Source organism: Centroberyx gerrardi, chromosome 10, assembly GCF_048128805.1.
Source record: "Centroberyx gerrardi isolate f3 chromosome 10, fCenGer3.hap1.cur.20231027, whole genome shotgun sequence".
Classification (NCBI taxonomy): Eukaryota; Metazoa; Chordata; class Actinopteri; order Beryciformes; family Berycidae; genus Centroberyx; species Centroberyx gerrardi.
The window spans coordinates 23,869,187-23,891,686 of NC_136006.1; the positions used below are offsets into that span (position 1 = coordinate 23,869,187).

General features: G+C 57.5%; 45 non-coding genes across 45 annotated transcripts in view; all 45 read left to right on the forward strand.

Annotated features, from left to right (window-relative positions):
• Positions 1–7: 7 nt before the first annotated feature.
• On the forward strand, positions 8–126 carry LOC144541570 (5S ribosomal RNA). Its single transcript, XR_013506686.1, has one exon. It is a non-coding gene; the product is annotated as a 5S ribosomal RNA (ribosomal RNA).
• Positions 127–521: 395 nt separating this feature from the next.
• LOC144541571 (5S ribosomal RNA) lies at positions 522–640 on the forward strand. Its single transcript, XR_013506687.1, has one exon. It is a non-coding gene; the product is annotated as a 5S ribosomal RNA (ribosomal RNA).
• A 392-nt stretch (positions 641–1,032) lies between these two features.
• Positions 1,033–1,151, forward strand: LOC144541572 (5S ribosomal RNA). Its single transcript, XR_013506688.1, has one exon. It is a non-coding gene; the product is annotated as a 5S ribosomal RNA (ribosomal RNA).
• A 392-nt stretch (positions 1,152–1,543) lies between these two features.
• Positions 1,544–1,662, forward strand: LOC144541573 (5S ribosomal RNA). The gene has a single exon (XR_013506689.1). It is a non-coding gene; the product is annotated as a 5S ribosomal RNA (ribosomal RNA).
• A 392-nt stretch (positions 1,663–2,054) lies between these two features.
• LOC144541575 (5S ribosomal RNA) lies at positions 2,055–2,173 on the forward strand. Its single transcript, XR_013506691.1, has one exon. It is a non-coding gene; the product is annotated as a 5S ribosomal RNA (ribosomal RNA).
• Positions 2,174–2,565: 392 nt separating this feature from the next.
• On the forward strand, positions 2,566–2,684 carry LOC144541576 (5S ribosomal RNA). The gene has a single exon (XR_013506692.1). It is a non-coding gene; the product is annotated as a 5S ribosomal RNA (ribosomal RNA).
• A 392-nt stretch (positions 2,685–3,076) lies between these two features.
• LOC144541577 (5S ribosomal RNA) lies at positions 3,077–3,195 on the forward strand. The gene has a single exon (XR_013506693.1). It is a non-coding gene; the product is annotated as a 5S ribosomal RNA (ribosomal RNA).
• Positions 3,196–3,587: 392 nt separating this feature from the next.
• Positions 3,588–3,706, forward strand: LOC144541578 (5S ribosomal RNA). Its single transcript, XR_013506694.1, has one exon. It is a non-coding gene; the product is annotated as a 5S ribosomal RNA (ribosomal RNA).
• A 392-nt stretch (positions 3,707–4,098) lies between these two features.
• LOC144540846 (5S ribosomal RNA) lies at positions 4,099–4,217 on the forward strand. Its single transcript, XR_013506064.1, has one exon. It is a non-coding gene; the product is annotated as a 5S ribosomal RNA (ribosomal RNA).
• A 392-nt stretch (positions 4,218–4,609) lies between these two features.
• LOC144541579 (5S ribosomal RNA) lies at positions 4,610–4,728 on the forward strand. The gene has a single exon (XR_013506695.1). It is a non-coding gene; the product is annotated as a 5S ribosomal RNA (ribosomal RNA).
• Positions 4,729–5,120: 392 nt separating this feature from the next.
• LOC144541580 (5S ribosomal RNA) lies at positions 5,121–5,239 on the forward strand. Its single transcript, XR_013506696.1, has one exon. It is a non-coding gene; the product is annotated as a 5S ribosomal RNA (ribosomal RNA).
• A 392-nt stretch (positions 5,240–5,631) lies between these two features.
• On the forward strand, positions 5,632–5,750 carry LOC144541581 (5S ribosomal RNA). Its single transcript, XR_013506697.1, has one exon. It is a non-coding gene; the product is annotated as a 5S ribosomal RNA (ribosomal RNA).
• A 392-nt stretch (positions 5,751–6,142) lies between these two features.
• On the forward strand, positions 6,143–6,261 carry LOC144541034 (5S ribosomal RNA). Its single transcript, XR_013506249.1, has one exon. It is a non-coding gene; the product is annotated as a 5S ribosomal RNA (ribosomal RNA).
• Positions 6,262–6,653: 392 nt separating this feature from the next.
• Positions 6,654–6,772, forward strand: LOC144541582 (5S ribosomal RNA). The gene has a single exon (XR_013506698.1). It is a non-coding gene; the product is annotated as a 5S ribosomal RNA (ribosomal RNA).
• A 392-nt stretch (positions 6,773–7,164) lies between these two features.
• On the forward strand, positions 7,165–7,283 carry LOC144541583 (5S ribosomal RNA). The gene has a single exon (XR_013506699.1). It is a non-coding gene; the product is annotated as a 5S ribosomal RNA (ribosomal RNA).
• Positions 7,284–7,675: 392 nt separating this feature from the next.
• On the forward strand, positions 7,676–7,794 carry LOC144541584 (5S ribosomal RNA). Its single transcript, XR_013506700.1, has one exon. It is a non-coding gene; the product is annotated as a 5S ribosomal RNA (ribosomal RNA).
• A 392-nt stretch (positions 7,795–8,186) lies between these two features.
• LOC144541586 (5S ribosomal RNA) lies at positions 8,187–8,305 on the forward strand. The gene has a single exon (XR_013506702.1). It is a non-coding gene; the product is annotated as a 5S ribosomal RNA (ribosomal RNA).
• Positions 8,306–8,697: 392 nt separating this feature from the next.
• Positions 8,698–8,816, forward strand: LOC144541587 (5S ribosomal RNA). The gene has a single exon (XR_013506703.1). It is a non-coding gene; the product is annotated as a 5S ribosomal RNA (ribosomal RNA).
• A 392-nt stretch (positions 8,817–9,208) lies between these two features.
• On the forward strand, positions 9,209–9,327 carry LOC144541588 (5S ribosomal RNA). The gene has a single exon (XR_013506704.1). It is a non-coding gene; the product is annotated as a 5S ribosomal RNA (ribosomal RNA).
• A 392-nt stretch (positions 9,328–9,719) lies between these two features.
• LOC144541589 (5S ribosomal RNA) lies at positions 9,720–9,838 on the forward strand. Its single transcript, XR_013506705.1, has one exon. It is a non-coding gene; the product is annotated as a 5S ribosomal RNA (ribosomal RNA).
• A 392-nt stretch (positions 9,839–10,230) lies between these two features.
• On the forward strand, positions 10,231–10,349 carry LOC144541590 (5S ribosomal RNA). Its single transcript, XR_013506706.1, has one exon. It is a non-coding gene; the product is annotated as a 5S ribosomal RNA (ribosomal RNA).
• Positions 10,350–10,741: 392 nt separating this feature from the next.
• Positions 10,742–10,860, forward strand: LOC144541591 (5S ribosomal RNA). Its single transcript, XR_013506707.1, has one exon. It is a non-coding gene; the product is annotated as a 5S ribosomal RNA (ribosomal RNA).
• A 392-nt stretch (positions 10,861–11,252) lies between these two features.
• Positions 11,253–11,371, forward strand: LOC144541592 (5S ribosomal RNA). The gene has a single exon (XR_013506708.1). It is a non-coding gene; the product is annotated as a 5S ribosomal RNA (ribosomal RNA).
• Positions 11,372–11,763: 392 nt separating this feature from the next.
• LOC144541593 (5S ribosomal RNA) lies at positions 11,764–11,882 on the forward strand. The gene has a single exon (XR_013506709.1). It is a non-coding gene; the product is annotated as a 5S ribosomal RNA (ribosomal RNA).
• Positions 11,883–12,274: 392 nt separating this feature from the next.
• LOC144541594 (5S ribosomal RNA) lies at positions 12,275–12,393 on the forward strand. Its single transcript, XR_013506710.1, has one exon. It is a non-coding gene; the product is annotated as a 5S ribosomal RNA (ribosomal RNA).
• A 392-nt stretch (positions 12,394–12,785) lies between these two features.
• Positions 12,786–12,904, forward strand: LOC144541009 (5S ribosomal RNA). The gene has a single exon (XR_013506224.1). It is a non-coding gene; the product is annotated as a 5S ribosomal RNA (ribosomal RNA).
• A 392-nt stretch (positions 12,905–13,296) lies between these two features.
• LOC144540847 (5S ribosomal RNA) lies at positions 13,297–13,415 on the forward strand. The gene has a single exon (XR_013506065.1). It is a non-coding gene; the product is annotated as a 5S ribosomal RNA (ribosomal RNA).
• A 392-nt stretch (positions 13,416–13,807) lies between these two features.
• Positions 13,808–13,926, forward strand: LOC144541123 (5S ribosomal RNA). Its single transcript, XR_013506338.1, has one exon. It is a non-coding gene; the product is annotated as a 5S ribosomal RNA (ribosomal RNA).
• A 392-nt stretch (positions 13,927–14,318) lies between these two features.
• LOC144541595 (5S ribosomal RNA) lies at positions 14,319–14,437 on the forward strand. Its single transcript, XR_013506711.1, has one exon. It is a non-coding gene; the product is annotated as a 5S ribosomal RNA (ribosomal RNA).
• Positions 14,438–14,829: 392 nt separating this feature from the next.
• LOC144541597 (5S ribosomal RNA) lies at positions 14,830–14,948 on the forward strand. Its single transcript, XR_013506713.1, has one exon. It is a non-coding gene; the product is annotated as a 5S ribosomal RNA (ribosomal RNA).
• A 392-nt stretch (positions 14,949–15,340) lies between these two features.
• On the forward strand, positions 15,341–15,459 carry LOC144541598 (5S ribosomal RNA). Its single transcript, XR_013506714.1, has one exon. It is a non-coding gene; the product is annotated as a 5S ribosomal RNA (ribosomal RNA).
• Positions 15,460–15,851: 392 nt separating this feature from the next.
• LOC144541010 (5S ribosomal RNA) lies at positions 15,852–15,970 on the forward strand. Its single transcript, XR_013506225.1, has one exon. It is a non-coding gene; the product is annotated as a 5S ribosomal RNA (ribosomal RNA).
• Positions 15,971–16,362: 392 nt separating this feature from the next.
• LOC144541599 (5S ribosomal RNA) lies at positions 16,363–16,481 on the forward strand. Its single transcript, XR_013506715.1, has one exon. It is a non-coding gene; the product is annotated as a 5S ribosomal RNA (ribosomal RNA).
• Positions 16,482–16,873: 392 nt separating this feature from the next.
• On the forward strand, positions 16,874–16,992 carry LOC144541125 (5S ribosomal RNA). The gene has a single exon (XR_013506340.1). It is a non-coding gene; the product is annotated as a 5S ribosomal RNA (ribosomal RNA).
• Positions 16,993–17,384: 392 nt separating this feature from the next.
• Positions 17,385–17,503, forward strand: LOC144541126 (5S ribosomal RNA). The gene has a single exon (XR_013506341.1). It is a non-coding gene; the product is annotated as a 5S ribosomal RNA (ribosomal RNA).
• Positions 17,504–17,895: 392 nt separating this feature from the next.
• LOC144541600 (5S ribosomal RNA) lies at positions 17,896–18,014 on the forward strand. Its single transcript, XR_013506716.1, has one exon. It is a non-coding gene; the product is annotated as a 5S ribosomal RNA (ribosomal RNA).
• A 392-nt stretch (positions 18,015–18,406) lies between these two features.
• Positions 18,407–18,525, forward strand: LOC144541601 (5S ribosomal RNA). Its single transcript, XR_013506717.1, has one exon. It is a non-coding gene; the product is annotated as a 5S ribosomal RNA (ribosomal RNA).
• A 392-nt stretch (positions 18,526–18,917) lies between these two features.
• LOC144541127 (5S ribosomal RNA) lies at positions 18,918–19,036 on the forward strand. Its single transcript, XR_013506342.1, has one exon. It is a non-coding gene; the product is annotated as a 5S ribosomal RNA (ribosomal RNA).
• A 392-nt stretch (positions 19,037–19,428) lies between these two features.
• LOC144541602 (5S ribosomal RNA) lies at positions 19,429–19,547 on the forward strand. The gene has a single exon (XR_013506718.1). It is a non-coding gene; the product is annotated as a 5S ribosomal RNA (ribosomal RNA).
• A 392-nt stretch (positions 19,548–19,939) lies between these two features.
• On the forward strand, positions 19,940–20,058 carry LOC144541603 (5S ribosomal RNA). Its single transcript, XR_013506719.1, has one exon. It is a non-coding gene; the product is annotated as a 5S ribosomal RNA (ribosomal RNA).
• A 395-nt stretch (positions 20,059–20,453) lies between these two features.
• Positions 20,454–20,572, forward strand: LOC144541604 (5S ribosomal RNA). The gene has a single exon (XR_013506720.1). It is a non-coding gene; the product is annotated as a 5S ribosomal RNA (ribosomal RNA).
• Positions 20,573–20,964: 392 nt separating this feature from the next.
• LOC144541605 (5S ribosomal RNA) lies at positions 20,965–21,083 on the forward strand. The gene has a single exon (XR_013506721.1). It is a non-coding gene; the product is annotated as a 5S ribosomal RNA (ribosomal RNA).
• A 392-nt stretch (positions 21,084–21,475) lies between these two features.
• Positions 21,476–21,594, forward strand: LOC144541128 (5S ribosomal RNA). Its single transcript, XR_013506343.1, has one exon. It is a non-coding gene; the product is annotated as a 5S ribosomal RNA (ribosomal RNA).
• A 392-nt stretch (positions 21,595–21,986) lies between these two features.
• LOC144541606 (5S ribosomal RNA) lies at positions 21,987–22,105 on the forward strand. The gene has a single exon (XR_013506722.1). It is a non-coding gene; the product is annotated as a 5S ribosomal RNA (ribosomal RNA).
• A 392-nt stretch (positions 22,106–22,497) lies between these two features.
• Positions 22,498–22,500, forward strand: part of LOC144540882 (5S ribosomal RNA) — a 119-nt gene continuing 116 nt past the window's right edge. Inside the window, exon 1 of the ribosomal RNA XR_013506100.1 lies at positions 22,498–22,500. This exon is cut by the window's right edge and continues 116 nt beyond it. This is a non-coding gene — a ribosomal RNA (5S ribosomal RNA).

The following is a 22,500-nucleotide window of genomic DNA, read 5'->3' on the forward strand; positions in this document are numbered from 1 at the left end:
CTCAATTGCTTACGGCCATACCACTCTGAACACGCCCGATCTCGTCCGATCTCGGAAGCTAAGCAGGGTCGGGCCTGGTTAGTACTTGGATGGGAGACCGCCTGGGAATACCAGGTGCTGTAAGCTTTTTCATCTTTCTAGGCAGCAGAGGGCGCTGCTCCCTCTCCGGGGGAGACAGGGGGCCTCCAACAACAGTGCTGGCCAGCGGCAGTGCAGTCACTTTTGCAGAGGAAGTACAAGGACGACATCACGTCCCGTGTGCCAGCAACAGCTGGCTTTCCCTCGGGGAGGCTGCAAACTTATCACAGCATGCATTTGTGTCCCTGCCGTCGCTGAACAGCGCAAATGTAGGGCAGAGAAAAGACTGCGGCCTTGCTCCCGGTGAGCACAACGGCTGAGGGCGTCAATGATAATAGAGGGCAGAGAAATAGGCCCATTTGGTGGCCGGTTTTCAAAGGGCCCTGCAGTAGGCACAGGCTAAGCCGTGTATAAAAGGCCTCCCTGCCGCCGCCGCCTCAATTGCTTACGGCCATACCACTCTGAACACGCCCGATCTCGTCCGATCTCGGAAGCTAAGCAGGGTCGGGCCTGGTTAGTACTTGGATGGGAGACCGCCTGGGAATACCAGGTGCTGTAAGCTTTTTCATCTTTCTAGGCAGCAGAGGGCGCTGCTCCCTCTCCGGGGGAGACAGGGGGCCTCCAACAACAGTGCTGGCCAGCGGCAGTGCAGTCACTTTTGCAGAGGAAGTACAAGGACGACATCACGTCCCGTGTGCCAGCAACAGCTGGCTTTCCCTCGGGGAGGCTGCAAACTTATCACAGCATGCATTTGTGTCCCTGCCGTCGCTGAACAGCGCAAATGTAGGGGAGAGAAAAGACTGCGGCCTTGCTCCCGGTGAGCACAACGGCTGAGGGCGTCAATGATAATAGAGGGCAGAGAAATAGGCCCATTTGGTGGCCGCTTTTCAAAGGGCCCTGCAGTAGGCACAGGCTAAGCCGTGTATAAAAGGCCTCCCTGCCGCCGCCTCAATTGCTTACGGCCATACCACTCTGAACACGCCCGATCTCGTCCGATCTCGGAAGCTAAGCAGGGTCGGGCCTGGTTAGTACTTGGATGGGAGACCGCCTGGGAATACCAGGTGCTGTAAGCTTTTTCATCTTTCTAGGCAGCAGAGGGCGCTGCTCCCTCTCCGGGGGAGACAGGGGGCCTCCAACAACAGTGCTGGCCAGCGGCAGTGCAGTCACTTTTGCAGAGGAAGTACAAGGACGACATCACGTCCCGTGTGCCAGCAACAGCTGGCTTTCCCTCGGGGAGGCTGCAAACTTATCACAGCATGCATTTGTGTCCCTGCCGTCGCTGAACAGCGCAAATGTAGGGGAGAGAAAAGACTGCGGCCTTGCTCCCGGTGAGCACAACGGCTGAGGGCGTCAATGATAATAGAGGGCAGAGAAATAGGCCCATTTGGTGGCCGGTTTTCAAAGGGCCCTGCAGTAGGCACAGGCTAAGCCGTGTATAAAAGGCCTCCCTGCCGCCGCCTCAATTGCTTACGGCCATACCACTCTGAACACGCCCGATCTCGTCCGATCTCGGAAGCTAAGCAGGGTCGGGCCTGGTTAGTACTTGGATGGGAGACCGCCTGGGAATACCAGGTGCTGTAAGCTTTTTCATCTTTCTAGGCAGCAGAGGGCGCTGCTCCCTCTCCGGGGGAGACAGGGGGCCTCCAACAACAGTGCTGGCCAGCGGCAGTGCAGTCACTTTTGCAGAGGAAGTACAAGGACGACATCACGTCCCGTGTGCCAGCAACAGCTGGCTTTCCCTCGGGGAGGCTGCAAACTTATCACAGCATGCATTTGTGTCCCTGCCGTCGCTGAACAGCGCAAATGTAGGGGAGAGAAAAGACTGCGGCCTTGCTCCCGGTGAGCACAACGGCTGAGGGCGTCAATGATAATAGAGGGCAGAGAAATAGGCCCATTTGGTGGCCGCTTTTCAAAGGGCCCTGCAGTAGGCACAGGCTAAGCCGTGTATAAAAGGCCTCCCTGCCGCCGCCTCAATTGCTTACGGCCATACCACTCTGAACACGCCCGATCTCGTCCGATCTCGGAAGCTAAGCAGGGTCGGGCCTGGTTAGTACTTGGATGGGAGACCGCCTGGGAATACCAGGTGCTGTAAGCTTTTTCATCTTTCTAGGCAGCAGAGGGCGCTGCTCCCTCTCCGGGGGAGACAGGGGGCCTCCAACAACAGTGCTGGCCAGCGGCAGTGCAGTCACTTTTGCAGAGGAAGTACAAGGACGACATCACGTCCCGTGTGCCAGCAACAGCTGGCTTTCCCTCGGGGAGGCTGCAAACTTATCACAGCATGCATTTGTGTCCCTGCCGTCGCTGAACAGCGCAAATGTAGGGGAGAGAAAAGACTGCGGCCTTGCTCCCGGTGAGCACAACGGCTGAGGGCGTCAATGATAATAGAGGGCAGAGAAATAGGCCCATTTGGTGGCCGGTTTTCAAAGGGCCCTGCAGTAGGCACAGGCTAAGCCGTGTATAAAAGGCCTCCCTGCCGCCGCCTCAATTGCTTACGGCCATACCACTCTGAACACGCCCGATCTCGTCCGATCTCGGAAGCTAAGCAGGGTCGGGCCTGGTTAGTACTTGGATGGGAGACCGCCTGGGAATACCAGGTGCTGTAAGCTTTTTCATCTTTCTAGGCAGCAGAGGGCGCTGCTCCCTCTCCGGGGGAGACAGGGGGCCTCCAACAACAGTGCTGGCCAGCGGCAGTGCAGTCACTTTTGCAGAGGAAGTACAAGGACGACATCACGTCCCGTGTGCCAGCAACAGCTGGCTTTCCCTCGGGGAGGCTGCAAACTTATCACAGCATGCATTTGTGTCCCTGCCGTCGCTGAACAGCGCAAATGTAGGGGAGAGAAAAGACTGCGGCCTTGCTCCCGGTGAGCACAACGGCTGAGGGCGTCAATGATAATAGAGGGCAGAGAAATAGGCCCATTTGGTGGCCGCTTTTCAAAGGGCCCTGCAGTAGGCACAGGCTAAGCCGTGTATAAAAGGCCTCCCTGCCGCCGCCTCAATTGCTTACGGCCATACCACTCTGAACACGCCCGATCTCGTCCGATCTCGGAAGCTAAGCAGGGTCGGGCCTGGTTAGTACTTGGATGGGAGACCGCCTGGGAATACCAGGTGCTGTAAGCTTTTTCATCTTTCTAGGCAGCAGAGGGCGCTGCTGCCTCTCCGGGGGAGACAGGGGGCCTCCAACAACAGTGCTGGCCAGCGGCAGTGCAGTCACTTTTGCAGAGGAAGTACAAGGACGACATCACGTCCCGTGTGCCAGCAACAGCTGGCTTTCCCTCGGGGAGGCTGCAAACTTATCACAGCATGCATTTGTGTCCCTGCCGTCGCTGAACAGCGCAAATGTAGGGGAGAGAAAAGACTGCGGCCTTGCTCCCGGTGAGCACAACGGCTGAGGGCGTCAATGATAATAGAGGGCAGAGAAATAGACCCATTTGGTGGCCGGTTTTCAAAGGGCCCTGCAGTAGGCACAGGCTAAGCCGTGTATAAAAGGCCTCCCTGCCGCCGCCTCAATTGCTTACGGCCATACCACTCTGAACACGCCCGATCTCGTCCGATCTCGGAAGCTAAGCAGGGTCGGGCCTGGTTAGTACTTGGATGGGAGACCGCCTGGGAATACCAGGTGCTGTAAGCTTTTTCATCTTTCTAGGCAGCAGAGGGCGCTGCTCCCTCTCCGGGGGAGACAGGGGGCCTCCAACAACAGTGCTGGCCAGCGGCAGTGCAGTCACTTTTGCAGAGGAAGTACAAGGACGACATCACGTCCCGTGTGCCAGCAACAGCTGGCTTTCCCTCGGGGAGGCTGCAAACTTATCACAGCATGCATTTGTGTCCCTGCCGTCGCTGAACAGCGCAAATGTAGGGGAGAGAAAAGACTGCGGCCTTGCTCCCGGTGAGCACAACGGCTGAGGGCGTCAATGATAATAGAGGGCAGAGAAATAGGCCCATTTGGTGGCCGGTTTTCAAAGGGCCCTGCAGTAGGCACAGGCTAAGCCGTGTATAAAAGGCCTCCCTGCCGCCGCCTCAATTGCTTACGGCCATACCACTCTGAACACGCCCGATCTCGTCTGATCTCGGAAGCTAAGCAGGGTCGGGCCTGGTTAGTACTTGGATGGGAGACCGCCTGGGAATACCAGGTGCTGTAAGCTTTTTCATCTTTCTAGGCAGCAGAGGGCGCTGCTCCCTCTCCGGGGGAGACAGGGGGCCTCCAACAACAGTGCTGGCCAGCGGCAGTGCAGTCACTTTTGCAGAGGAAGTACAAGGACGACATCACGTCCCGTGTGCCAGCAACAGCTGGCTTTCCCTCGGGGAGGCTGCAAACTTATCACAGCATGCATTTGTGTCCCTGCCGTCGCTGAACAGCGCAAATGTAGGGGAGAGAAAAGACTGCGGCCTTGCTCCCGGTGAGCACAACGGCTGAGGGCGTCAATGATAATAGAGGGCAGAGAAATAGGCCCATTTGGTGGCCGGTTTTCAAAGGGCCCTGCAGTAGGCACAGGCTAAGCCGTGTATAAAAGGCCTCCCTGCCGCCGCCTCAATTGCTTACGGCCATACCACTCTGAACACGCCCGATCTCGTCCGATCTCGGAAGCTAAGCAGGGTCGGGCCTGGTTAGTACTTGGATGGGAGACCGCCTGGGAATACCAGGTGCTGTAAGCTTTTTCATCTTTCTAGGCAGCAGAGGGCGCTGCTCCCTCTCCGGGGGAGACAGGGGGCCTCCAACAACAGTGCTGGCCAGCGGCAGTGCAGTCACTTTTGCAGAGGAAGTACAAGGACGACATCACGTCCCGTGTGCCAGCAACAGCTGGCTTTCCCTCGGGGAGGCTGCAAACTTATCACAGCATGCATTTGTGTCCCTGCCGTCGCTGAACAGCGCAAATGTAGGGGAGAGAAAAGACTGCGGCCTTGCTCCCGGTGAGCACAACGGCTGAGGGCGTCAATGATAATAGAGGGCAGAGAAATAGGCCCATTTGGTGGCCGGTTTTCAAAGGGCCCTGCAGTAGGCACAGGCTAAGCCGTGTATAAAAGGCCTCCCTGCCGCCGCCTCAATTGCTTACGGCCATACCACTCTGAACACGCCCGATCTCGTCCGATCTCGGAAGCTAAGCAGGGTCGGGCCTGGTTAGTACTTGGATGGGAGACCGCCTGGGAATACCAGGTGCTGTAAGCTTTTTCATCTTTCTAGGCAGCAGAGGGCGCTGCTCCCTCTCCGGGGGAGACAGGGGGCCTCCAACAACAGTGCTGGCCAGCGGCAGTGCAGTCACTTTTGCAGAGGAAGTACAAGGACGACATCACGTCCCGTGTGCCAGCAACAGCTGGCTTTCCCTCGGGGAGGCTGCAAACTTATCACAGCATGCATTTGTGTCCCTGCCGTCGCTGAACAGCGCAAATGTAGGGGAGAGAAAAGACTGCGGCCTTGCTCCCGGTGAGCACAACGGCTGAGGGCGTCAATGATAATAGAGGGCAGAGAAATAGGCCCATTTGGTGGCCGGTTTTCAAAGGGCCCTGCAGTAGGCACAGGCTAAGCCGTGTATAAAAGGCCTCCCTGCCGCCGCCTCAATTGCTTACGGCCATACCACTCTGAACACGCCCGATCTCGTCCGATCTCGGAAGCTAAGCAGGGTCGGGCCTGGTTAGTACTTGGATGGGAGACCGCCTGGGAATACCAGGTGCTGTAAGCTTTTTCATCTTTCTAGGCAGCAGAGGGCGCTGCTCCCTCTCCGGGGGAGACAGGGGGCCTCCAACAACAGTGCTGGCCAGCGGCAGTGCAGTCACTTTTGCAGAGGAAGTACAAGGACGACATCACGTCCCGTGTGCCAGCAACAGCTGGCTTTCCCTCGGGGAGGCTGCAAACTTATCACAGCATGCATTTGTGTCCCTGCCGTCGCTGAACAGCGCAAATGTAGGGGAGAGAAAAGACTGCGGCCTTGCTCCCGGTGAGCACAACGGCTGAGGGCGTCAATGATAATAGAGGGCAGAGAAATAGGCCCATTTGGTGGCCGGTTTTCAAAGGGCCCTGCAGTAGGCACAGGCTAAGCCGTGTATAAAAGGCCTCCCTGCCGCCGCCTCAATTGCTTACGGCCATACCACTCTGAACACGCCCGATCTCGTCCGATCTTGGAAGCTAAGCAGGGTCGGGCCTGGTTAGTACTTGGATGGGAGACCGCCTGGGAATACCAGGTGCTGTAAGCTTTTTCATCTTTCTAGGCAGCAGAGGGCGCTGCTGCCTCTCCGGGGGAGACAGGGGGCCTCCAACAACAGTGCTGGCCAGCGGCAGTGCAGTCACTTTTGCAGAGGAAGTACAAGGACGACATCACGTCCCGTGTGCCAGCAACAGCTGGCTTTCCCTCGGGGAGGCTGCAAACTTATCACAGCATGCATTTGTGTCCCTGCCGTCGCTGAACAGCGCAAATGTAGGGGAGAGAAAAGACTGCGGCCTTGCTCCCGGTGAGCACAACGGCTGAGGGCGTCAATGATAATAGAGGGCAGAGAAATAGGCCCATTTGGTGGCCGGTTTTCAAAGGGCCCTGCAGTAGGCACAGGCTAAGCCGTGTATAAAAGGCCTCCCTGCCGCCGCCTCAATTGCTTACGGCCATACCACTCTGAACACGCCCGATCTCGTCCGATCTCGGAAGCTAAGCAGGGTCGGGCCTGGTTAGTACTTGGATGGGAGACCGCCTGGGAATACCAGGTGCTGTAAGCTTTTTCATCTTTCTAGGCAGCAGAGGGCGCTGCTCCCTCTCTGGGGGAGACAGGGGGCCTCCAACAACAGTGCTGGCCAGCGGCAGTGCAGTCACTTTTGCAGAGGAAGTACAAGGACGACATCACGTCCCGTGTGCCAGCAACAGCTGGCTTTCCCTCGGGGAGGCTGCAAACTTATCACAGCATGCATTTGTGTCCCTGCCGTCGCTGAACAGCGCAAATGTAGGGGAGAGAAAAGACTGCGGCCTTGCTCCCGGTGAGCACAACGGCTGAGGGCGTCAATGATAATAGAGGGCAGAGAAATAGGCCCATTTGGTGGCCGGTTTTCAAAGGGCCCTGCAGTAGGCACAGGCTAAGCCGTGTATAAAAGGCCTCCCTGCCGCCGCCTCAATTGCTTACGGCCATACCACTCTGAACACGCCCGATCTCGTCCGATCTCGGAAGCTAAGCAGGGTCGGGCCTGGTTAGTACTTGGATGGGAGACCGCCTGGGAATACCAGGTGCTGTAAGCTTTTTCATCTTTCTAGGCAGCAGAGGGCGCTGCTCCCTCTCCGGGGGAGACAGGGGGCCTCCAACAACAGTGCTGGCCAGCGGCAGTGCAGTCACTTTTGCAGAGGAAGTACAAGGACGACATCACGTCCCGTGTGCCAGCAACAGCTGGCTTTCCCTCGGGGAGGCTGCAAACTTATCACAGCATGCATTTGTGTCCCTGCCGTCGCTGAACAGCGCAAATGTAGGGGAGAGAAAAGACTGCGGCCTTGCTCCCGGTGAGCACAACGGCTGAGGGCGTCAATGATAATAGAGGGCAGAGAAATAGGCCCATTTGGTGGCCGGTTTTCAAAGGGCCCTGCAGTAGGCACAGGCTAAGCCGTGTATAAAAGGCCTCCCTGCCGCCGCCTCAATTGCTTACGGCCATACCACTCTGAACACGCCCGATCTCGTCCGATCTCGGAAGCTAAGCAGGGTCGGGCCTGGTTAGTACTTGGATGGGAGACCGCCTGGGAATACCAGGTGCTGTAAGCTTTTTCATCTTTCTAGGCAGCAGAGGGCGCTGCTCCCTCTCCGGGGGAGACAGGGGGCCTCCAACAACAGTGCTGGCCAGCGGCAGTGCAGTCACTTTTGCAGAGGAAGTACAAGGACGACATCACGTCCCGTGTGCCAGCAACAGCTGGCTTTCCCTCGGGGAGGCTGCAAACTTATCACAGCATGCATTTGTGTCCCTGCCGTCGCTGAACAGCGCAAATGTAGGGGAGAGAAAAGACTGCGGCCTTGCTCCCGGTGAGCACAACGGCTGAGGGCGTCAATGATAATAGAGGGCAGAGAAATAGGCCCATTTGGTGGCCGCTTTTCAAAGGGCCCTGCAGTAGGCACAGGCTAAGCCGTGTATAAAAGGCCTCCCTGCCGCCGCCTCAATTGCTTACGGCCATACCACTCTGAACACGCCCGATCTCGTCCGATCTCGGAAGCTAAGCAGGGTCGGGCCTGGTTAGTACTTGGATGGGAGACCGCCTGGGAATACCAGGTGCTGTAAGCTTTTTCATCTTTCTAGGCAGCAGAGGGCGCTGCTCCCTCTCCGGGGGAGACAGGGGGCCTCCAACAACAGTGCTGGCCAGCGGCAGTGCAGTCACTTTTGCAGAGGAAGTACAAGGACGACATCACGTCCCGTGTGCCAGCAACAGCTGGCTTTCCCTCGGGGAGGCTGCAAACTTATCACAGCATGCATTTGTGTCCCTGCCGTCGCTGAACAGCGCAAATGTAGGGGAGAGAAAAGACTGCGGCCTTGCTCCCGGTGAGCACAACGGCTGAGGGCGTCAATGATAATAGAGGGCAGAGAAATAGGCCCATTTGGTGGCCGCTTTTCAAAGGGCCCTGCAGTAGGCACAGGCTAAGCCGTGTATAAAAGGCCTCCCTGCCGCCGCCTCAATTGCTTACGGCCATACCACTCTGAACACGCCCGATCTCGTCCGATCTCGGAAGCTAAGCAGGGTCGGGCCTGGTTAGTACTTGGATGGGAGACCGCCTGGGAATACCAGGTGCTGTAAGCTTTTTCATCTTTCTAGGCAGCAGAGGGCGCTGCTCCCTCTCCGGGGGAGACAGGGGGCCTCCAACAACAGTGCTGGCCAGCGGCAGTGCAGTCACTTTTGCAGAGGAAGTACAAGGACGACATCACGTCCCGTGTGCCAGCAACAGCTGGCTTTCCCTCGGGGAGGCTGCAAACTTATCACAGCATGCATTTGTGTCCCTGCCGTCGCTGAACAGCGCAAATGTAGGGGAGAGAAAAGACTGCGGCCTTGCTCCCGGTGAGCACAACGGCTGAGGGCGTCAATGATAATAGAGGGCAGAGAAATAGGCCCATTTGGTGGCCGGTTTTCAAAGGGCCCTGCAGTAGGCACAGGCTAAGCCGTGTATAAAAGGCCTCCCTGCCGCCGCCTCAATTGCTTACGGCCATACCACTCTGAACACGCCCGATCTCGTCCGATCTCGGAAGCTAAGCAGGGTCGGGCCTGGTTAGTACTTGGATGGGAGACCGCCTGGGAATACCAGGTGCTGTAAGCTTTTTCATCTTTCTAGGCAGCAGAGGGCGCTGCTCCCTCTCCGGGGGAGACAGGGGGCCTCCAACAACAGTGCTGGCCAGCGGCAGTGCAGTCACTTTTGCAGAGGAAGTACAAGGACGACATCACGTCCCGTGTGCCAGCAACAGCTGGCTTTCCCTCGGGGAGGCTGCAAACTTATCACAGCATGCATTTGTGTCCCTGCCGTCGCTGAACAGCGCAAATGTAGGGGAGAGAAAAGACTGCGGCCTTGCTCCCGGTGAGCACAACGGCTGAGGGCGTCAATGATAATAGAGGGCAGAGAAATAGGCCCATTTGGTGGCCGGTTTTCAAAGGGCCCTGCAGTAGGCACAGGCTAAGCCGTGTATAAAAGGCCTCCCTGCCGCCGCCTCAATTGCTTACGGCCATACCACTCTGAACACGCCCGATCTCGTCCGATCTCGGAAGCTAAGCAGGGTCGGGCCTGGTTAGTACTTGGATGGGAGACCGCCTGGGAATACCAGGTGCTGTAAGCTTTTTCATCTTTCTAGGCAGCAGAGGGCGCTGCTCCCTCTCCGGTGGAGACAGGGGGCCTCCAACAACAGTGCTGGCCAGCGGCAGTGCAGTCACTTTTGCAGAGGAAGTACAAGGACGACATCACGTCCCGTGTGCCAGCAACAGCTGGCTTTCCCTCGGGGAGGCTGCAAACTTATCACAGCATGCATTTGTGTCCCTGCCGTCGCTGAACAGCGCAAATGTAGGGGAGAGAAAAGACTGCGGCCTTGCTCCCGGTGAGCACAACGGCTGAGGGCGTCAATGATAATAGAGGGCAGAGAAATAGGCCCATTTGGTGGCCGGTTTTCAAAGGGCCCTGCAGTAGGCACAGGCTAAGCCGTGTATAAAAGGCCTCCCTGCCGCCGCCTCAATTGCTTACGGCCATACCACTCTGAACACGCCCGATCTCGTCCGATCTCGGAAGCTAAGCAGGGTCGGGCCTGGTTAGTACTTGGATGGGAGACCGCCTGGGAATACCAGGTGCTGTAAGCTTTTTCATCTTTCTAGGCAGCAGAGGGCGCTGCTCCCTCTCCGGGGGAGACAGGGGGCCTCCAACAACAGTGCTGGCCAGCGGCAGTGCAGTCACTTTTGCAGAGGAAGTACAAGGACGACATCACGTCCCGTGTGCCAGCAACAGCTGGCTTTCCCTCGGGGAGGCTGCAAACTTATCACAGCATGCATTTGTGTCCCTGCCGTCGCTGAACAGCGCAAATGTAGGGGAGAGAAAAGACTGCGGCCTTGCTCCCGGTGAGCACAACGGCTGAGGGCGTCAATGATAATAGAGGGCAGAGAAATAGGCCCATTTGGTGGCCGGTTTTCAAAGGGCCCTGCAGTAGGCACAGGCTAAGCCGTGTATAAAAGGCCTCCCTGCCGCCGCCTCAATTGCTTACGGCCATACCACTCTGAACACGCCCGATCTCGTCCGATCTCGGAAGCTAAGCAGGGTCGGGCCTGGTTAGTACTTGGATGGGAGACCGCCTGGGAATACCAGGTGCTGTAAGCTTTTTCATCTTTCTAGGCAGCAGAGGGCGCTGCTCCCTCTCCGGGGGAGACAGGGGGCCTCCAACAACAGTGCTGGCCAGCGGCAGTGCAGTCACTTTTGCAGAGGAAGTACAAGGACGACATCACGTCCCGTGTGCCAGCAACAGCTGGCTTTCCCTCGGGGAGGCTGCAAACTTATCACAGCATGCATTTGTGTCCCTGCCGTCGCTGAACAGCGCAAATGTAGGGGAGAGAAAAGACTGCGGCCTTGCTCCCGGTGAGCACAACGGCTGAGGGCGTCAATGATAATAGAGGGCAGAGAAATAGGCCCATTTGGTGGCCGGTTTTCAAAGGGCCCTGCAGTAGGCACAGGCTAAGCCGTGTATAAAAGGCCTCCCTGCCGCCGCCTCAATTGCTTACGGCCATACCACTCTGAACACGCCCGATCTCGTCCGATCTCGGAAGCTAAGCAGGGTCGGGCCTGGTTAGTACTTGGATGGGAGACCGCCTGGGAATACCAGGTGCTGTAAGCTTTTTCATCTTTCTAGGCAGCAGAGGGCGCTGCTCCCTCTCCGGGGGAGACAGGGGGCCTCCAACAACAGTGCTGGCCAGCGGCAGTGCAGTCACTTTTGCAGAGGAAGTACAAGGACGACATCACGTCCCGTGTGCCAGCAACAGCTGGCTTTCCCTCGGGGAGGCTGCAAACTTATCACAGCATGCATTTGTGTCCCTGCCGTCGCTGAACAGCGCAAATGTAGGGGAGAGAAAAGACTGCGGCCTTGCTCCCGGTGAGCACAACGGCTGAGGGCGTCAATGATAATAGAGGGCAGAGAAATAGGCCCATTTGGTGGCCGGTTTTCAAAGGGCCCTGCAGTAGGCACAGGCTAAGCCGTGTATAAAAGGCCTCCCTGCCGCCGCCTCAATTGCTTACGGCCATACCACTCTGAACACGCCCGATCTCGTCCGATCTCGGAAGCTAAGCAGGGTCGGGCCTGGTTAGTACTTGGATGGGAGACCGCCTGGGAATACCAGGTGCTGTAAGCTTTTTCATCTTTCTAGGCAGCAGAGGGCGCTGCTCCCTCTCCGGGGGAGACAGGGGGCCTCCAACAACAGTGCTGGCCAGCGGCAGTGCAGTCACTTTTGCAGAGGAAGTACAAGGACGACATCACGTCCCGTGTGCCAGCAACAGCTGGCTTTCCCTCGGGGAGGCTGCAAACTTATCACAGCATGCATTTGTGTCCCTGCCGTCGCTGAACAGCGCAAATGTAGGGGAGAGAAAAGACTGCGGCCTTGCTCCCGGTGAGCACAACGGCTGAGGGCGTCAATGATAATAGAGGGCAGAGAAATAGGCCCATTTGGTGGCCGCTTTTCAAAGGGCCCTGCAGTAGGCACAGGCTAAGCCGTGTATAAAAGGCCTCCCTGCCGCCGCCTCAATTGCTTACGGCCATACCACTCTGAACACGCCCGATCTCGTCCGATCTCGGAAGCTAAGCAGGGTCGGGCCTGGTTAGTACTTGGATGGGAGACCGCCTGGGAATACCAGGTGCTGTAAGCTTTTTCATCTTTCTAGGCAGCAGAGGGCGCTGCTCCCTCTCCGGGGGAGACAGGGGGCCTCCAACAACAGTGCTGGCCAGCGGCAGTGCAGTCACTTTTGCAGAGGAAGTACAAGGACGACATCACGTCCCGTGTGCCAGCAACAGCTGGCTTTCCCTCGGGGAGGCTGCAAACTTATCACAGCATGCATTTGTGTCCCTGCCGTCGCTGAACAGCGCAAATGTAGGGGAGAGAAAAGACTGCGGCCTTGCTCCCGGTGAGCACAACGGCTGAGGGCGTCAATGATAATAGAGGGCAGAAAAATAGGCCCATTTGGTGGCCGGTTTTCAAAGGGCCCTGCAGTAGGCACAGGCTAAGCCGTGTATAAAAGGCCTCCCTGCCGCCGCCTCAATTGCTTACGGCCATACCACTCTGAACACGCCCGATCTCGTCCGATCTCGGAAGCTAAGCAGGGTCGGGCCTGGTTAGTACTTGGATGGGAGACCGCCTGGGAATACCAGGTGCTGTAAACTTTTTCATCTTTCTAGGCAGCAGAGGGCGCTGCTCCCTCTCCGGGGGAGACAGGGGGCCTCCAACAACAGTGCTGGCCAGCGGCAGTGCAGTCACTTTTGCAGAGGAAGTACAAGGACGACATCACGTCCCGTGTGCCAGCAACAGCTGGCTTTCCCTCGGGGAGGCTGCAAACTTATCACAGCATGCATTTGTGTCCCTGCCGTCGCTGAACAGCGCAAATGTAGGGGAGAGAAAAGACTGCGGCCTTGCTCCCGGTGAGCACAACGGCTGAGGGCGTCAATGATAATAGAGGGCAGAGAAATAGGCCCATTTGGTGGCCGGTTTTCAAAGGGCCCTGCAGTAGGCACAGGCTAAGCCGTGTATAAAAGGCCTCCCTGCCGCCGCCTCAATTGCTTACGGCCATACCACTCTGAACACGCCCGATCTCGTCTGATCTCGGAAGCTAAGCAGGGTCGGGCCTGGTTAGTACTTGGATGGGAGACCGCCTGGGAATACCAGGTGCTGTAAGCTTTTTCATCTTTCTAGGCAGCAGAGGGCGCTGCTCCCTCTCCGGGGGAGACAGGGGGCCTCCAACAACAGTGCTGGCCAGCGGCAGTGCAGTCACTTTTGCAGAGGAAGTACAAGGACGACATCACGTCCCGTGTGCCAGCAACAGCTGGCCTTCCCTCGGGGAGGCTGCAAACTTATCACAGCATGCATTTGTGTCCCTGCCGTCGCTGAACAGCGCAAATGTAGGGGAGAGAAAAGACTGCGGCCTTGCTCCCGGTGAGCACAACGGCTGAGGGCGTCAATGATAATAGAGGGCAGAGAAATAGGCCCATTTGGTGGCCGGTTTTCAAAGGGCCCTGCAGTAGGCACAGGCTAAGCCGTGTATAAAAGGCCTCCCTGCCGCCGCCTCAATTGCTTACGGCCATACCACTCTGAACACGCCCGATCTCGTCCGATCTCGTAAGCTAAGCAGGGTCGGGCCTGGTTAGTACTTGGATGGGAGACCGCCTGGGAATACCAGGTGCTGTAAGCTTTTTCATCTTTCTAGGCAGCAGAGGGCGCTGCTCCCTCTCCGGGGGAGACAGGGGGCCTCCAACAACAGTGCTGGCCAGCGGCAGTGCAGTCACTTTTGCAGAGGAAGTACAAGGACGACATCACGTCCCGTGTGCCAGCAACAGCTGGCCTTCCCTCGGGGAGGCTGCAAACTTATCACAGCATGCATTTGTGTCCCTGCCGTCGCTGAACAGCGCAAATGTAGGGGAGAGAAAAGACTGCGGCCTTGCTCCCGGTGAGCACAACGGCTGAGGGCGTCAATGATAATAGAGGGCAGAGAAATAGGCCCATTTGGTGGCCGCTTTTCAAAGGGCCCTGCAGTAGGCACAGGCTAAGCCGTGTATAAAAGGCCTCCCTGCCGCCGCCTCAATTGCTTACGGCCATACCACTCTGAACACGCCCGATCTCGTCCGATCTCGGAAGCTAAGCAGGGTCGGGCCTGGTTAGTACTTGGATGGGAGACCGCCTGGGAATACCAGGTGCTGTAAGCTTTTTCATCTTTCTAGGCAGCAGAGGGCGCTGCTCCCTCTCCGGGGGAGACAGGGGGCCTCCAACAACAGTGCTGGCCAGCGGCAGTGCAGTCACTTTTGCAGAGGAAGTACAAGGACGACATCACGTCCCGTGTGCCAGCAACAGCTGGCTTTCCCTCGGGGAGGCTGCAAACTTATCACAGCATGCATTTGTGTCCCTGCCGTCGCTGAACAGCGCAAATGTAGGGGAGAGAAAAGACTGCGGCCTTGCTCCCGGTGAGCACAACGGCTGAGGGCGTCAATGATAATAGAGGGCAGAGAAATAGGCCCATTTGGTGGCCGGTTTTCAAAGGGCCCTGCAGTAGGCACAGGCTAAGCCGTGTATAAAAGGCCTCCCTGCCGCCGCCTCAATTGCTTACGGCCATACCACTCTGAACACGCCCGATCTCGTCCGATCTCGGAAGCTAAGCAGGGTCGGGCCTGGTTAGTACTTGGATGGGAGACCGCCTGGGAATACCAGGTGCTGTAAGCTTTTTCATCTTTCTAGGCAGCAGAGGGCGCTGCTCCCTCTCCGGGGGAGACAGGGGGCCTCCAACAACAGTGCTGGCCAGCGGCAGTGCAGTCACTTTTGCAGAGGAAGTACAAGGACGACATCACGTCCCGTGTGCCAGCAACAGCTGGCTTTCCCTCGGGGAGGCTGCAAACTTATCACAGCATGCATTTGTGTCCCTGCCGTCGCTGAACAGCGCAAATGTAGGGGAGAGAAAAGACTGCGGCCTTGCTCCCGGTGAGCACAACGGCTGAGGGCGTCAATGATAATAGAGGGCAGAGAAATAGGCCCATTTGGTGGCCGGTTTTCAAAGGGCCCTGCAGTAGGCACAGGCTAAGCCGTGTATAAAAGGCCTCCCTGCCGCCGCCTCAATTGCTTACGGCCATACCACTCTGAACACGCCCGATCTCGTCCGATCTCGGAAGCTAAGCAGGGTCGGGCCTGGTTAGTACTTGGATGGGAGACCGCCTGGGAATACCAGGTGCTGTAAGCTTTTTCATCTTTCTAGGCAGCAGAGGGCGCTGCTCCCTCTCCGGGGGAGACAGGGGGCCTCCAACAACAGTGCTGGCCAGCGGCAGTGCAGTCACTTTTGCAGAGGAAGTACAAGGACGACATCACGTCCCGTGTGCCAGCAACAGCTGGCTTTCCCTCGGGGAGGCTGCAAACTTATCACAGCATGCATTTGTGTCCCTGCCGTCGCTGAACAGCGCAAATGTAGGGGAGAGAAAAGACTGCGGCCTTGCTCCCGGTGAGCACAACGGCTGAGGGCGTCAATGATAATAGAGGGCAGAAAAATAGGCCCATTTGGTGGCCGGTTTTCAAAGGGCCCTGCAGTAGGCACAGGCTAAGCCGTGTATAAAAGGCCTCCCTGCCGCCGCCTCAATTGCTTACGGCCATACCACTCTGAACACGCCCGATCTCGTCCGATCTCGGAAGCTAAGCAGGGTCGGGCCTGGTTAGTACTTGGATGGGAGACCGCCTGGGAATACCAGGTGCTGTAAACTTTTTCATCTTTCTAGGCAGCAGAGGGCGCTGCTCCCTCTCCGGGGGAGACAGGGGGCCTCCAACAACAGTGCTGGCCAGCGGCAGTGCAGTCACTTTTGCAGAGGAAGTACAAGGACGACATCACGTCCCGTGTGCCAGCAACAGCTGGCTTTCCCTCGGGGAGGCTGCAAACTTATCACAGCATGCATTTGTGTCCCTGCCGTCGCTGAACAGCGCAAATGTAGGGGAGAGAAAAGACTGCGGCCTTGCTCCCGGTGAGCACAACGGCTGAGGGCGTCAATGATAATAGAGGGCAGAGAAATAGGCCCATTTGGTGGCCGGTTTTCAAAGGGCCCTGCAGTAGGCACAGGCTAAGCCGTGTATAAAAGGCCTCCCTGCCGCCGCCTCAATTGCTTACGGCCATACCACTCTGAACACGCCCGATCTCGTCCGATCTCGGAAGCTAAGCAGGGTCGGGCCTGGTTAGTACTTGGATGGGAGACCGCCTGGGAATACCAGGTGCTGTAAGCTTTTTCATCTTTCTAGGCAGCAGAGGGCGCTGCTCCCTCTCCGGGGGAGACAGGGGGCCTCCAACAACAGTGCTGGCCAGCGGCAGTGCAGTCACTTTTGCAGAGGAAGTACAAGGACGACATCACGTCCCGTGTGCCAGCAACAGCTGGCCTTCCCTCGGGGAGGCTGCAAACTTATCACAGCATGCATTTGTGTCCCTGCCGTCACTGAACAGCGCAAATGTAGGGGAGAGAAAAGACTGCGGCCTTGCTCCCGGTGAGCACAACGGCTGAGGGCGTCAATGATAATAGAGGGCAGAGAAATAGGCCCATTTGGTGGCCGGTTTTCAAAGGGCCCTGCAGTAGGCACAGGCTAAGCCGTGTATAAAAGGCCTCCCTGCCGCCGCCTCAATTGCTTACGGCCATACCACTCTGAACACGCCCGATCTCGTCCGATCTCGTAAGCTAAGCAGGGTCGGGCCTGGTTAGTACTTGGATGGGAGACCGCCTGGGAATACCAGGTGCTGTAAGCTTTTTCATCTTTCTAGGCAGCAGAGGGCGCTGCTCCCTCTCCGGGGGAGACAGGGGGCCTCCAACAACAGTGCTGGCCAGCGGCAGTGCAGTCACTTTTGCAGAGGAAGTACAAGGACGACATCACGTCCCGTGTGCCAGCAACAGCTGGCCTTCCCTCGGGGAGGCTGCAAACTTATCACAGCATGCATTTGTGTCCCTGCCGTCGCTGAACAGCGCAAATGTAGGGGAGAGAAAAGACTGCGGCCTTGCTCCCGGTGAGCACAACGGCTGAGGGCGTCAATGATAATAGAGGGCAGAGAAATAGGCCCATTTGGTGGCCGGTTTTCAAAGGGCCCTGCAGTAGGCACAGGCTAAGCCGTGTATAAAAGGCCTCCCTGCCGCCGCCTCAATTGCTTACGGCCATACCACTCTGAACACGCCCGATCTCGTCCGATCTCGTAAGCTAAGCAGGGTCGGGCCTGGTTAGTACTTGGATGGGAGACCGCCTGGGAATACCAGGTGCTGTAAGCTTTTTCATCTTTCTAGGCAGCAGAGGGCGCTGCTCCCTCTCCGGGGGAGACAGGGGGCCTCCAACAACAGTGCTGGCCAGCGGCAGTGCAGTCACTTTTGCAGAGGAAGTACAAGGACGACATCACGTCCCGTGTGCCAGCAACAGCTGGCTTTCCCTCGGGGAGGCTGCAAACTTATCACAGCATGCATTTGTGTCCCTGCCGTCGCTGAACAGCGCAAATGTAGGGGAGAGAAAAGACTGCGGCCTTGCTCCCGGTGAGCACAACGGCTGAGGGCGTCAATGATAATAGAGGGCAGAGAAATAGGCCCATTTGGTGGCCGCTTTTCAAAGGGCCCTGCAGTAGGCACAGGCTAAGCCGTGTATAAAAGGCCTCCCTGCCGCCGCCTCAATTGCTTACGGCCATACCACTCTGAACACGCCCGATCTCGTCCGATCTCGGAAGCTAAGCAGGGTCGGGCCTGGTTAGTACTTGGATGGGAGACCGCCTGGGAATACCAGGTGCTGTAAGCTTTTTCATCTTTCTAGGCAGCAGAGGGCGCTGCTCCCTCTCCGGGGGAGACAGGGGGCCTCCAACAACAGTGCTGGCCAGCGGCAGTGCAGTCACTTTTGCAGAGGAAGTACAAGGACGACATCACGTCCCGTGTGCCAGCAACAGCTGGCTTTCCCTCGGGGAGGCTGCAAACTTATCACAGCATGCATTTGTGTCCCTGCCGTCGCTGAACAGCGCAAATGTAGGGGAGAGAAAAGACTGCGGCCTTGCTCCCGGTGAGCACAACGGCTGAGGGCGTCAATGATAATAGAGGGCAGAGAAATAGGCCCATTTGGTGGCCGCTTTTCAAAGGGCCCTGCAGTAGGCACAGGCTAAGCCGTGTATAAAAGGCCTCCCTGCCGCCGCCTCAATTGCTTACGGCCATACCACTCTGAACACGCCCGATCTCGTCCGATCTCGGAAGCTAAGCAGGGTCGGGCCTGGTTAGTACTTGGATGGGAGACCGCCTGGGAATACCAGGTGCTGTAAGCTTTTTCATCTTTCTAGGCAGCAGAGGGCGCTGCTCCCTCTCCGGGGGAGACAGGGGGCCTCCAACAACAGTGCTGGCCAGCGGCAGTGCAGTCACTTTTGCAGAGGAAGTACAAGGACGACATCACGTCCCGTGTGCCAGCAACAGCTGGCCTTCCCTCGGGGAGGCTGCAAACTTATCACAGCATGCATTTGTGTCCCTGCCGTCGCTGAACAGCGCAAATGTAGGGGAGAGAAAAGACTGCGGCCTTGCTCCCGGTGAGCACAACGGCTGAGGGCGTCAATGATAATAGAGGGCAGAGAAATAGGCCCATTTGGTGGCCGGTTTTCAAAGGGCCCTGCAGTAGGCACAGGCTAAGCCGTGTATAAAAGGCCTCCCTGCCGCCGCCTCAATTGCTTACGGCCATACCACTCTGAACACGCCCGATCTCGTCCGATCTCGTAAGCTAAGCAGGGTCGGGCCTGGTTAGTACTTGGATGGGAGACCGCCTGGGAATACCAGGTGCTGTAAGCTTTTACATCTTTCTAGGCAGCAGAGGGCGCTGCTCCCTCTCCGGGGGAGACAGGGGGCCTCCAACAACAGTGCTGGCCAGCGGCAGTGCAGTCACTTTTGCAGAGGAAGTACAAGGACGACATCACGTCCCGTGTGCCAGCAACAGCTGGCCTTCCCTCGGGGAGGCTGCAAACTTATCACAGCATGCATTTGTGTCCCTGCCGTCGCTGAACAGCGCAAATGTAGGGGAGAGAAAAGACTGCGGCCTTGCTCCCGGTGAGCACAACGGCTGAGGGCGTCAATGATAATAGAGGGCAGAGAAATAGGCCCATTTGGTGGCCGGTTTTCAAAGGGCCCTGCAGTAGGCACAGGCTAAGCCGTGTATAAAAGGCCTCCCTGCCGCCGCCTCAATTGCTTACGGCCATACCACTCTGAACACGCCCGATCTCGTCCGATCTCGGAAGCTAAGCAGGGTCGGGCCTGGTTAGTACTTGGATGGGAGACCGCCTGGGAATACCAGGTGCTGTAAGCTTTTTCATCTTTCTAGGCAGCAGAGGGCGCTGCTCCCTCTCCGGGGGAGACAGGGGGCCTCCAACAACAGTGCTGGCCAGCGGCAGTGCAGTCACTTTTGCAGAGGAAGTACAAGGACGACATCACGTCCCGTGTGCCAGCAACAGCTGGCTTTCCCTCGGGGAGGCTGCAAACTTATCACAGCATGCATTTGTGTCCCTGCCGTCGCTGAACAGCGCAAATGTAGGGGAGAGAAAAGACTGCGGCCTTGCTCCCGGTGAGCACAACGGCTGAGGGCGTCAATGATAATAGAGGGCAGAGAAATAGGCCCATTTGGTGGCCGCTTTTCAAAGGGCCCTGCAGTAGGCACAGGCTAAGCCGTGTATAAAAGGCCTCCCTGCCGCCGCCTCAATTGCTTACGGCCATACCACTCTGAACACGCCCGATCTCGTCCGATCTCGGAAGCTAAGCAGGGTCGGGCCTGGTTAGTACTTGGATGGGAGACCGCCTGGGAATACCAGGTGCTGTAAGCTTTTTCATCTTTCTAGGCAGCAGAGGGCGCTGCTCCCTCTCCGGGGGAGACAGGGGGCCTCCAACAACAGTGCTGGCCAGCGGCAGTGCAGTCACTTTTGCAGAGGAAGTACAAGGACGACATCACGTCCCGTGTGCCAGCAACAGCTGGCTTTCCCTCGGGGAGGCTGCAAACTTATCACAGCATGCATTTGTGTCCCTGCCGTCGCTGAACAGCGCAAATGTAGGGGAGAGAAAAGACTGCGGCCTTGCTCCCGGTGAGCACAACGGCTGAGGGCGTCAATGATAATAGAGGGCAGAGAAATAGGCCCATTTGGTGGCCGGTTTTCAAAGGGCCCTGCAGTAGGCACAGGCTAAGCCGTGTATAAAAGGCCTCCCTGCCGCCGCCGCCTCAATTGCTTACGGCCATACCACTCTGAACACGCCCGATCTCGTCCGATCTCGGAAGCTAAGCAGGGTCGGGCCTGGTTAGTACTTGGATGGGAGACCGCCTGGGAATACCAGGTGCTGTAAGCTTTTTCATCTTTCTAGGCAGCAGAGGGCGCTGCTCCCTCTCCGGGGGAGACAGGGGGCCTCCAACAACAGTGCTGGCCAGCGGCAGTGCAGTCACTTTTGCAGAGGAAGTACAAGGACGACATCACGTCCCGTGTGCCAGCAACAGCTGGCTTTCCCTCGGGGAGGCTGCAAACTTATCACAGCATGCATTTGTGTCCCTGCCGTCGCTGAACAGCGCAAATGTAGGGGAGAGAAAAGACTGCGGCCTTGCTCCCGGTGAGCACAACGGCTGAGGGCGTCAATGATAATAGAGGGCAGAGAAATAGGCCCATTTGGTGGCCGGTTTTCAAAGGGCCCTGCAGTAGGCACAGGCTAAGCCGTGTATAAAAGGCCTCCCTGCCGCCGCCTCAATTGCTTACGGCCATACCACTCTGAACACGCCCGATCTCGTCCGATCTCGGAAGCTAAGCAGGGTCGGGCCTGGTTAGTACTTGGATGGGAGACCGCCTGGGAATACCAGGTGCTGTAAGCTTTTTCATCTTTCTAGGCAGCAGAGGGCGCTGCTCCCTCTCCGGGGGAGACAGGGGGCCTCCAACAACAGTGCTGGCCAGCGGCAGTGCAGTCACTTTTGCAGAGGAAGTACAAGGACGACATCACGTCCCGTGTGCCAGCAACAGCTGGCCTTCCCTCGGGGAGGCTGCAAACTTATCACAGCATGCATTTGTGTCCCTGCCGTCGCTGAACAGCGCAAATGTAGGGGAGAGAAAAGACTGCGGCCTTGCTCCCGGTGAGCACAACGGCTGAGGGCGTCAATGATAATAGAGGGCAGAGAAATAGGCCCATTTGGTGGCCGGTTTTCAAAGGGCCCTGCAGTAGGCACAGGCTAAGCCGTGTATAAAAGGCCTCCCTGCCGCCGCCTCAATTGCTTACGGCCATACCACTCTGAACACGCCCGATCTCGTCCGATCTCGTAAGCTAAGCAGGGTCGGGCCTGGTTAGTACTTGGATGGGAGACCGCCTGGGAATACCAGGTGCTGTAAGCTTTTACATCTTTCTAGGCAGCAGAGGGCGCTGCTCCCTCTCCGGGGGAGACAGGGGGCCTCCAACAACAGTGCTGGCCAGCGGCAGTGCAGTCACTTTTGCAGAGGAAGTACAAGGACGACATCACGTCCCGTGTGCCAGCAACAGCTGGCCTTCCCTCGGGGAGGCTGCAAACTTATCACAGCATGCATTTGTGTCCCTGCCGTCGCTGAACAGCGCAAATGTAGGGGAGAGAAAAGACTGCGGCCTTGCTCCCGGTGAGCACAACGGCTGAGGGCGTCAATGATAATAGAGGGCAGAGAAATAGGCCCATTTGGTGGCCGGTTTTCAAAGGGCCCTGCAGTAGGCACAGGCTAAGCCGTGTATAAAAGGCCTCCCTGCCGCCGCCTCAATTGCTTACGGCCATACCACTCTGAACACGCCCGATCTCGTCCGATCTCGGAAGCTAAGCAGGGTCGGGCCTGGTTAGTACTTGGATGGGAGACCGCCTGGGAATACCAGGTGCTGTAAGCTTTTTCATCTTTCTAGGCAGCAGAGGGCGCTGCTCCCTCTCCGGGGGAGACAGGGGGCCTCCAACAACAGTGCTGGCCAGCGGCAGTGCAGTCACTTTTGCAGAGGAAGTACAAGGACGACATCACGTCCCGTGTGCCAGCAACAGCTGGCTTTCCCTCGGGGAGGCTGCAAACTTATCACAGCATGCATTTGTGTCCCTGCCGTCGCTGAACAGCGCAAATGTAGGGGAGAGAAAAGACTGCGGCCTTGCTCCCGGTGAGCACAACGGCTGAGGGCGTCAATGATAATAGAGGGCAGAGAAATAGGCCCATTTGGTGGCCGCTTTTCAAAGGGCCCTGCAGTAGGCACAGGCTAAGCCGTGTATAAAAGGCCTCCCTGCCGCCGCCTCAATTGCT